The sequence below is a fragment of the Acomys minous genome (genome assembly GCF_964271855.1).
Source record: "Acomys minous genome assembly, chromosome: 7".
Lineage (NCBI taxonomy): Eukaryota > Metazoa > Chordata > Mammalia > Rodentia > Muridae > Acomys > Acomys minous.
The window spans coordinates 104,554,324-104,566,044 of NC_140488.1; the positions used below are offsets into that span (position 1 = coordinate 104,554,324).

General features: G+C 42.2%; 1 long non-coding RNA gene across 1 annotated transcript; it reads left to right on the plus strand.

The window, feature by feature from the left end:
- Positions 1–1,067: 1,067 nt before the first annotated feature.
- LOC311602310 lies at positions 1,068–8,889 on the plus strand. Its single transcript, XR_014780725.1, has 3 exons — positions 1,068–1,156; positions 1,245–1,429; positions 8,098–8,889. It is a non-coding gene; the product is annotated as an uncharacterized lncRNA (long non-coding RNA).
- Positions 8,890–11,721: the final 2,832 nt, after the last annotated feature.

Below are 11,721 nucleotides of genomic sequence, written 5' to 3' on the forward strand. Positions count from 1 at the left end.
CATCAACAGATGGCAGCACAGCACAACAGTTAATGCCCAACATGCCTAGGCTTAGATGGAGGACCCAAGACCTCCTCTCTGGGTGCAGCATGCCAAAGCCCTCTGTGTTTCCACTTCATAGTACCAAGGAGAGAGACAGTGACAAATAGATGCCCATGATACCTCATTGATGGTGCCTTCACTCAGAGGAAGATACTGCTGTCCATTGCAGATGATGACTGCCTCTTCAGAGGTTCTGTTTGCCAAGGAAGGGACGAAGCTCCAGGACAAAGGGGAAGGAACGAGGACCATGCGGCCTGTGAAAATAGGCAAAGTACATGGCATTCATGTGTGCACTGCTGAGAGGAAACCTTGTATTTCTATTCGTAAAAAAAAATTTAATTTGTTGCAGGGGCGTTAGTTCTTTGGATACACTGATGCCCATGATGCTTGCAGGAAGCCCTTGCTTTGATCCCCCGTACCACATAAATTGGCATTGTGGCCCAGGATATAGTGTCTGCATATGGAATGCGGAGGATGGGGTATCAGGGTCTTGATTCCCTTCTGTTCAGAAAGAGAACATGAGGGCAGCCTGGGCAATATGAGTCCAGGACACACACACACACACACACACACACACACACACACACACACACACACACACACGATATATCAATACATTTAACAAATTTAAATGATCACTTGATGATGGACATTGAGAAACACATTGCTTTGAACACTAGGATGAGGATTGCATCTGCTTGACCATGCCTGTAAGACACACTGAGCAGTTTCAATGTGTTCCTCTTAGAAGAAGACACAAAGAAACAAATGGACATGTGTGCTCTGTGGTGGACACTAACAAAAAGGCAACCCCACCATATCACACTGAGGTTCTCATTCTGTTTCTATGCCCGTAACCATGGACACCTTCCCCCTCAACTACCATCGTGAGGACAGAGTTCATGACCAGTTTCTCCATCTTTCCTTTGCTAGGTTACTCTCAGCACCATGGAAACCCTTCTTTGGTCACAAAGAGTCCCAGCAGGGCACCACAGCCTCAGGCAGAGTCCCTCCAATACTGCCACCCCACCCACTGGGGTTGGATGTGGGAATGATGGTCTCAGGGTCCTCAATCAGGGAGTGAAACATGATTTCACATGAAAAGAAAAAGAAGGTATCTAGCTATCTTATCACTGTAACAAGCTGATCAGCCCTGGGACCCTGGTCCTTCCTCCTTTCCCTAACTTGCCCTCTTCCTGCAGGGAAAGAGCTAATCTTTGTCAGCATTGTCTGTTGGCCTTCTTCCCCGAGAGCTTGGCAGCCTGCGCCCTCCCAAGGCTGCCCCCCACATACAACACCTGGTAGCGGAAAAAAACTGAAGAAGAGGTGGTATCCAGGCAGAGAGGATGGGGTCCAAATACAGCAAACTGTTGTCTCCAACGATCAGGTATGGTGAGGTGTTTCATGCTCAGCTGCTGGGCACCAAAGGCGCAGGGTCAAGTCCCTGTATAGGAGGAGGTAAATCCCCACAGCAAGCAGAGTGAGGTTGGCCATGCCAGTGCCTACAGGACTTCCTCTACTGAGAGCAGCGCTAGCACCAACTTTCTTGAGGCCTGTTAAACCAAAAGAAGGGCATATGGCCTACCCCACATGGCCCTCTGAATCTTAGAGGTGATTACATAATAAATTTGAGTCACCTTAAGGCACACAACTGGTGGCCCCTCTGCATAGTATTGACTGACTCTGTCTTGGAAAAGGTGTATTTTCCAGGATGGAAGCTATCAAAGACCCCTTTCCCTGGAAGGCTTAAAGTGTTATTAGACTATTTAGAAAACAAATGTCCTGCACTGGCTATTGTTTATCCCAGTTTTTCCAGCGTATCTAGTGAGTACCACACCTTGGATAAGCAGATTTCTGCAGTGGTATTAGTGATGGCATTTAGAACTGCAATGTTTTTGGAAATACAGGTGACATTTCTAAGCAACCAGATGTTCACAGATTTGCTCAGTTTCATCAACCAATTATTAGTGATGTTGAAAATAAGGGAAATTAAGAAAGTTGCCTAGAATTGGTGAGCAGTATATATTTTTGTTTTCCTTTTTGTTGTGATTAGTATGCTTCTCTCATATGGTATATTAGACTTAGGGTAACCCTCCTTTCATTCCTCCCAGTCCTTCCTTCTCTATCCCACAAATCTTTCCTCTGTTACACTTCAGAAAACAGCAGGCCTTCCAGGGATCCCAACTAAACACGGTACAACAAGATAAAATAAGACATGGCACAAACCCTCATATCAAGCCTGGGCCTAGCATCACAAGGGGTCTCAAGTACAATGGAAAGAGTCAGAGACACATGGAGTGTTATTATTAGGAGTCCCGCAAAAAATAACAAGCATACAACCATACTTGCTGTGGACCTAGAACAGACCAATACAAACTCCCTAATTGCAGATTCAGTGTCTGGAAGTCCCTATGAGCCATGTTTATTTGATTGTGTGGAATATGTTCTCTGGATGTCCTTGACTTCTCTGGCACTTACAATCCTACGGCTTCCTCTTTGGCTGGGTTCCCTGAGGTCCAAAAGTAGGAAACAGCTGAAGATCTCCAATTTCAGCTTTCTCTGCCCCTACTGTTTAGCTGTGAGCCTCTTCATCTTGGCAAGCAGTTTTTAAACAAAGTCCAGCAGCTGACATGTAGGAACAGGAAAACCTAGGAGACATCATCATCTCCTGCATAGGCACTTTGGGCATTTCATGAACTCACCATGGTAGGAGGCTGTGTATAGCTCTGCAGGAGCTGTGGGATTCCCAGTTGATGGTTTGTGAGGATGGGATTTTGCAGGGTGTGTATTGGCACTCAGGGGAGCATTCAGGTTCAGTCCATGCCAGGTGAAGTTCAAGGTAAAATCCCACCCTGTGGAGGAAGCATGGCATCCCTTAGGGCAGGAGGGCTCCTTAAGTAGACACTAAAAAAGATTGAAGAATGTAGAAGGGAAGAATGGGACAAGGAGTAAAGATGTCTGTCAGTGTGACTGAAAAGAGATGAACAAAGTCTTGGAGGAGTGATGGTTTACAGGCCCCAGGGCAAGAGTCTCTGCATTTCAGCAGACATAGTTTTATAAAGCCCACACATCTTACCTCACATGTGGTAGTCACTAACTCTTTGTGGGCAGAGTTAAGTCACACAGGGGGTTCTTCTCGAAGACCATGCATATTCTCAAGATCTTCTTCATACAGGGAGAGAACCTGGTGAATAAATAAGGCCACAGCCCCCAATCTGACCTCACAGGCAGTGAGAGCTCAGACAGCTCATTCCTGGGAACTATGATGCTCCAGGCCAGGGAGCAACTTTTCTCACACAGTCAGGCTATTCATTAGAAATTCTGGGTTGTAAATGAGCCTGGGAAGAAAACATTTAAAGCCCATTTCCCTACAGAGCCCTCTGAAACGTACCCACTGGTCACTCCATCACCCAGTGAGAAACACAGGAAACACTCTGAGGAAATCTTTGTTCCTGGACAAATTCACATCTGTTTCAGCCAAAATCATCGAGGTCTTCACTCTGAAAGGGGCTAATGAAGAGGTATGTGTGTTCACTTTCCTTCAGATCTATGCACAGAGTCTGGAACTGAGCATGATTCTGAATGGACCCTCAGTGACCTTGGTGAGATCTTGGAGCAGAAGATGCCCTTCACCATCCTTCAGATTCATAGATACCCCTGAGTCTGAACAGAGGACTTTTTTTTTTTGCTTTTCAGGCAGGGTTTCTTTCTGTAGCCTTGGTTGTACCAGATTTCCTTTGTCCATCAGGCTGGCTTCAAACTCACTGAGATCCATGTGACTCTACCTCCCTGTGTGCTAGGATTAAAGGCATGTCCCACTGAGCCTGACTGTGGGCAGATGTTTTAAACTATGATGAGGTAATTCATACCTGTGATGTGATATATGCCAGGCTCTGTTCCACTGTTTATTTCCAAATCTCCTTCAGTCACCCCAGACAAGCCATATAATGTGGGAACAATAGTTTCCACCCCCTCAGCCCTTCCAAAAAAAGACTAGAAGTGTGAGAAAAGCAACACAAGATGTCTTCCAAATGCTCCAGCTGGGACATAAATGCAAGCTCAGAAGTCCCCCATCCTCCTTCTCCTAGGTGGGGATTCAGCTCTCCATTGTCCATTAACTTCATCTGAACTGGGGGTCTTGGTTCTCTGCATGCACTGCAGCTTGCCCTGTGTCCAGATCTGCAGGCCTTGATGTTCTCCCAGTGCAGTGCCTACTCCCTCCTGGACCTTCCATTCCCCCTCTTCCCTACCATTCTCAGAACTCTGCCCAGAGTCCAGCTTGGAGTTCCAGTAACTGTCTTGATTCCCCAGTAGGTGGAGTCTCTCAGTGGAGATCTATCATGGGGTAACATTTACTTATAAGTAAATATATACCATACATGTCTTTCTCAGTCAGGGTTACCTCACTCAGTATGATCAGTTCTTATACCATCCATTTGCCTGCAAATGTCAAGATTTATACATTTTTAATAACTGCAAAGTATGCCATTGTGTAAATGTACCACATTCTCTTTATCCGTTCCTCAGTTGAGGGACATCTAGTTTTTTTGCAGATTCTGGCTCTTACGAATGAAGCTGCTATTAGAATATTTGTTCAAATGTCCTTGTTGTAAGGTAGAGCATCATTTGGGTATATTCCCAGAGGTGGTATACCTGAGTCTTGAGGTAACATTATCCCCAATTTTCTGAGGAAGCACCCAATTGATTTCCAAAGTTGTACAAGTTTGCATCTAGCAATGGAAGAATGTTTCCCCTTTCTCCACATCCTTACCAGCATGTTCTGTGCATTGAGTTTTTTTAAACTTAGCTATTCTGATAGGTATAACATTGAATCTCAGAGTCATTTGATTTACATTTCCCTGATGACTAAGGATGTTGAGCACTTCTTCAGGTGTTTCTCAGCCATCCTATACTCCTCTGTTGAGAATTCTCTGTTTAGCTCTGTACCCCATACTTTAAATGGATTATTTGGTTTGTTGATGTTTAATTTCATGAGTTATTCATATATATACATATATATATATATGCACACACACATATATATTCAGATATTAACCAATTGTCGCATATAGGGTTGGTGAAGATCTTTTCCCAGTCTGTAGGCTGGTGTTTTGTCCCATCGAAAATGCCCTTTGTCTTATAGAAGATTTTCAATTTCATGAGGTCCCATTTATTAATTGTTGATCTTAGAGCCTTAGCTACTGGTGTTCTGTCCTGGATGTTGTCTCCTCTGCTAATGAGTTCAAGGCTCTTCCCTACTTATTTCTAACTGATTTAGTGTAGTTGGCTTTATGTTGAGTTTGTTAATCCACTTGGACTTCAGTTTTGTGGCACAATGGTAAATATGGATCTACTTGTATATTTCTACATTCAGATATCCAGTTAGACCAGCACCATTTGTTGAAGGCACTATACTTCTTTGATTGTATAGATTTGGCTTCTTTGTCAAATATCAAGTGGCCATAGGTGTGTGGACTTATTTCTAGATCTTTGATTCCATTCCATTGATCAACCAGCCTATTTCTATGCCAACATCATGCAGTTTTTATTACTGTTGCTTTATAATGCAACTTGAGATCAGGGATGGATATTCCTCTTGACAATATGTTCTTGTACAAGATTGTCCTACGTATTCTGGGTTTTTTGTTTCTCCATATGAAGTTGAGAATTGATCTTTCTAGGTCTTTAAATAATTGTATATGTGTTTTGATAGGGTTTGCATTGAATCTGTAGATTGTTTTTTGTAACATGGCCATTTTTGTATGTTGATTCTCCTGATCCATGAGCATGGGAGATCTTTCCATCTTCTGATATCCTCTTCAATTTCTTTCTTCAGAGACTTGAAATTTTTTTCATATAGGTCTCTCACTTGGTTGGTTAGAGTTATACCAATTTTAGGGACGTATTAAACTAAGATTTAGACAGTTCTGAACAACTTTTGCTGAATTCTTCTTAGAACCACTGGAAGATGTACTTGATTCTCCCATACCTGCCTCTTGTTCGTTTTTGAGGGAAAGGCAGGTGAATTGCTGCACATTTGGGGACAACCTAGCCTATGGGAGGTCCTGGTAAGATCAAGATGCTGAGTGAGACCCTTCCTCAAATAAACTAACTAAATCATTAACTATCAAAAAGCATCCAGGAAGGAAAATGCCATACGACATTTCTGAATTATTGACATTTCCTCAAGATACCTGATAATAAACAATTTGTAAAGGACCCATGTAATATGCTCTTATTGTATTTTATTTTTTAACCAATATTCTTTCTTTGTGAGAATTTTTCACATTAGAGCTATATTTATACCGTTTCCATCCTTATTTCTCCCTGCTTGAACTACTGAAGTATCCTTTCCTAAATCTTTCCTGAATTCATGACCTCTTCTTGTTTAAATAGAGTTGTCAACCATGCACACTGGTTTGCACCAACATAAAGACACACAGAACAAAGGAAATGTATTCACAATCCCTCTGAGTCAGTTTCATATTGCGCCAATATGCATAGGTGTAGGGCTGACCATGTGGAACTGAATGAGTCATCTTTGAAGAGAATTGACTATGCCTCCCTCAGCAGCACGTAGTCTGTAACTATGTAAAGTGTAAGGGTCTTCTAAAATTTCTCCCATCAACATTTGGCATGTTGACCTGTGTGGTGATAATTCAATTCTTCTTTATACAACTGTATTGCTTAAATTTCATGTGCACAGCACCCCTATCTTGTGTAGAAGGGGCCAAATTCTTGTTCTCCTCCTGATCTCATGGCTCTTAGAATCTGCCCACCATCTTTGCTGTGATTTTCCCTGAGCCTTGGATGTAGGGGTTCCAATGTCCATGTGCCACTTGAAATACTGGTGTTCTAGAGGCTGTGCATATTTTCTCAATTATGTCAGGCCATGTCCTCCATTTAACTCTTCCCTTAGCCATACAGTTGTGAGAACAAGTTCTTGGTGTCATCTTCCTGTGCAGTAACACAAACCCAGCATTGTCTCATATTTGGCTTCTAGAGTTTTCCAACAAGAGGGAATAGACTGTGTTGTTGACCACTATTTATTTTGATGTTCTTTGTCATGTCATTCAGGTCTATCTATTGACCTTACCCCAAATGACCTTTCATTGTGACACATTTTCCTCTACTAAAAAAAAATGTTTCCATTTGAAACATTAGAAGGAAACTTTATGGACTTCAGAGGTATTTGCAACTCAGTTCCAATTAGTTCCATTCTTGTGACTGGCTGCATACCCCCAGGATTCCCATTGCTTCCAGCAGAACTTTCATTTTCCTTATCTTCAGGGCCTTCTGCCTCCAGAATGCTGTATTTAAAGGCATACACCATCATGTCTGGCCCCAATACATGCTGTTTGAAATGGGTTGTAAGCATCAGGCTCACTGAGAAGGTCCTTCCAGAGCAGAGATCTGAAGAAAGAGAGGATGTGGTGAAAAGTTATCTGCAGAAAAATGAGGACAGGAGGAATAGTAAGGAGGAGACGAGCGACTACAGGAAGGTAGAAATGTTTCAGAGTCTGTGATAGGCATCTCTCTCTCTCTCTCTCTCTCTCTCTCTCTCTCTCTCTCTCTCTCTCTCTCTCTTCATGTGTGTGTGTGTGTGTGTGTGTGTGTGTGTGTGTGTGCATGTGTGTAGCAAGGACCTAAAGGAGGAGTTGAAGACAATACTGTTTGTGAAATATTGTTTCAAAAGACATCAGTTTCCCTATATTAAGAAATGGTGATCTGTGGGCATCACTTGAAGGAATTTTGTCCAGAATTTTCTCCTGGGACAGGTAATCAAGTAAAAAGTAACTGCTATAAAAGCAGTATGCCAAATGGAGACACCACACCCTTTGCTTGATGGTGTGTGGGTACCACAAACAAAACCAAAGGAAAACATAAGCAGCACAAAAGGCAGTTAGAATCTAAGATATGCATTGTTGAAACCATCAGGGGCTCCTTCTGAGGTGTGTGACTATGTTTTCATAGGTGATCAGGACAGTGGACAGTATGAGCTGTTTTCAATAGAGCCTTTGTATTCCTGACATGTGCTTTCTTTTCCTCTGGAAGGATGGAAAAAGAACAGCAGCCGGAGCATTCAAGATCACCTCAGAAGAAATTGAAGATAGTTGATTTCAAGAGAAAGAAACGTGTCAGCTTTCTGCTACCTCATGAAACTGAAATGAAAAGAAATCCGTGTTCCCCGCAAGGTGCAGATGAGGAAATGTTCAAATGTGAATGCAACAACTGCCAGAGGTGTGGAGGGACCACATCCACATCCGGCATCCCTCCGAAGACCAGCAGGTCAGAAGCAACCTCTCATTTGACTCCCTGTGAAATGCTAACACTGGACATGAACAACTTGACACTCAACCCTCATACTCCCCCCCAAGCCCACCTTGTGCCAGAAAACATACATTAAATTGAGAACAGAATGCAGTGGCATCGGAAAAGAAAAGGATGTTTCAAAGGTTTCTCCACAAAAAAAAGGGCAAAATGTCTCTGGGGTTGCCATCCTTGTGTGGAGGAAGATCAGAATCTACAGCACATGAACAGTAACACCACCGATGCCTTGGTTGCAATCTCTTGGGGGAGCCTGGATATGAGGAGTAACCATGTCCAGCCTGCTGACAATGATACCATCAGATGGTGATTCAAATCTAGTCCACAAATGCAGCTGACATTTCCTTAGTTTTGGCATCCTCCCTGAGACATTCTGTGAATAGATGCTCCTTGTCAAGGGTGATGAAGTAGCAGATACTTCTACACTCCCCATGATGCTGTTCCCATGGACTTAGCGACCATTTCCCCTCCTCAGTTTGTGGATTTCCCCCCAATACCTTGTTGCCAATAAAGTTAGAACATCTGCGTAGTTTCTGTTTTGCTGATTCCAAAACCATTTCTGTTTTACTGACTGGCACTCAGAAAGATCACTAGGCCTGAGGAATGTGTGCCTGCGTGTGTGTGTGTGTGTGTGTGTGTGTGTGTGTGTGTGTGTGTGTGTGTGTCTGTGTGTCTGTGTGTCTGTGTGTCTGTCTGTGTTTGTGTGATTTTGTTTGTATGTGTCTTCTCACTCTGTTTGTTAAGTTTTATTTCAATAGTATCATAGTTTTAGAAGACTTTGAACATGTAGAGCATTCTTAATCTAGTTAGTCCCTCTGATAGTTTATCTTACACTTTACACAACTATAATACATCAAAAGCAGGGCCTGGCATTAGTATCATGGGTGTGTAGGGCTCGCTGCCATAGTACCATATGTGTAAATTCATGCAGTCAGCACTGCAATCAAGTTTCTTATTTGATCCATTGAAAACTCTTACTGATACTAGTGTTTCTGGTGACACCCTGTAGCATGCTTAAACTGGAGAAGCCTTTGGGTTGTTCACTATTAATTTCAATTACCATTTTGTTTCTTGAATGTTGTATAAAAATGTTTGGGACTGGCATTTTAGTCACCACTTTGCCCTTAGTTCTACATATGTGATTTTGTGTGTCAAAATTCTGCTTTTGGGGAAATACAATTGTGGGCAGATTCTTGCCCAGGTGAGTGGGGTCTTAGAATTAATTCCCTGGAAAACAATTGAGGAGGAGAGAGATGAAATCTCTATTCCCGCTCTTTTTCATTGCTGTGTGCCACACCATGGTTTAGGTGTGCCATAAGTTCTTTTGTCCTCCCATCAGTTGGGCATTTTGATTTCCAGATTTTGGCTACCTAGTATAAATACACCTGCTGTGAACAATGGAATGAAGGGGTTTGTGTGGACATAGGTTTTCATTAGGACAAAGAAAGAAAAGTACAATCTCTACATTATAAGGCAAGTATAGATGTTCTTTGGTTTGATTTCAACAGCCATCTACCACACTGGTAAAACTCAGGAGCCCAATGTGGCCTATATATAAACTGTGGGATACAAAATATTAACTGTAGGAACAACAGTAAATGCTCCAAACAACCAATATGCAATTATTTTTCTAGCCAGTTAAAAACACTGTCCCCTTTTCCTCTCCCCATTTCTGGCTTGGTTCCTGCAGGACCACTGGCCCCAGGGATAATCACATGAGACCCTGCTCCTAACCCCTTAAACTCCATATTCTCTTAAAACATACCTAACAGTCTTAAACAGTACCACACCCCATAGAAGTCAGACAAAGAAGGGCAATGTTTGGTATATACTAGAATTTTAGTTAGAAGATTAGAAGTTTTAAAAAGGGAGAGATTTGAGGTAGAGATACAGACCAGTTGTAGAGTTTACCTGGCACGGAAAGGGCCCTGAGATAGCTCTCCATCAAGACAAAGAAACAAATAGAACAAGCCTAAAACATCATGGAACTATATACAATCAAAAGTTAAACCTTAAGACGTTATGTATGTACATAATATATTAGAATGCAGAGAGAGAGAGAGAGAGAGAGACAGAGACAGAGACAGAGACAGAGACAGAGACAGAGACAGAGAGACAGAGAGAGACAGAGACAGAGAACTTCACTGGGGCAATATACACCCTAATCAGGACCCTATACTAGTACTGCTATTGCAAATTGTTCCTCCGTCCGAGTAGATTCTGCTGAGTGAAAACTAACAAGAAGGGAGGCAATTTAAAATGCATCCTAACAAGGTTGACATACTACTGACTGATTCAATATTTTTGTGTTTGTTGTTTTTCTGTGTGTGTAGTGTACACATATATGTGTTGGTGCACTCAATTTGTCCATACCTGCATGCATGCATGGCATTTGTGTGTGTTCATATTTTTTTCTAAGTATGGGGCCTGGATAGATTTTATTCATCCACATTGGCATGTCAACTGCTGCTGACATTTTGTAGACCTTGTTTAGGTGACCACAGTGTTGAGAGTTGATACCTGCAGCTTTAGAAGACACCTTTTCCCAGGTGAACACCTGATGCCCTAGTTCTTACAGTCTTTCTGCCGTACCTTCTGAAATATTCACTAAAGCTTTAGGAGTAGTGGTTATATGTCCCCTAGAGGGGGAGACCTGGTGGCAATCAGAGGAAGGACAGCAGGTTACCAAGAAGAGACTTGATACCCTATGAGCATATACAGGGGGAGGAAATCCCCCTCAGGAACAATCATAGGGGAGGGGAATAATAGAAAAATGGGAGGGAGGGAAGAATGGTAAGATACAAGGGATGGGATAACCATTGAGATTTAACAAGAATAAATTAATACAAAATTTAAAAAAGGAATAGTGGTTATGTTGCAGATATATCTGTTGCAGACGGGCATCCCACAGTCAGTTATTTTCAGCAATCTGACCAAAGGTGAACTTCTGTAATAGTCTCCTTCTCCTACAAAAAGAAGCTCATTGAATACACATGAGACCTACTACATTCATCTGTTTGTAGAAGGATAAGTATTTGGAATGAATTTGAAAGTATCCTCTGTTAGGAAATTAGCAGTAGTGGGCTTTCTTCTAGTGTCCATGACTTCACTATATCCTAACCTTTGCTTTGTTTTGTTTTGTTTGTCCCTTTTTTTGCCATTTAAAGCTGGTACATTACATATTATGATTCTTTTGCTTGTTTTTCCTTTTTTTGAACTGATTTATTTTTTCATACAATATATTTGATTATGTTCTTACCTTCCACTAACTCCTCCCAGTCTCATTTGTCCTGGCCATCTACTCCAGAGCATGGGGCCTGCCCTGAAATGTTATTGCTATATCTAGTGTCA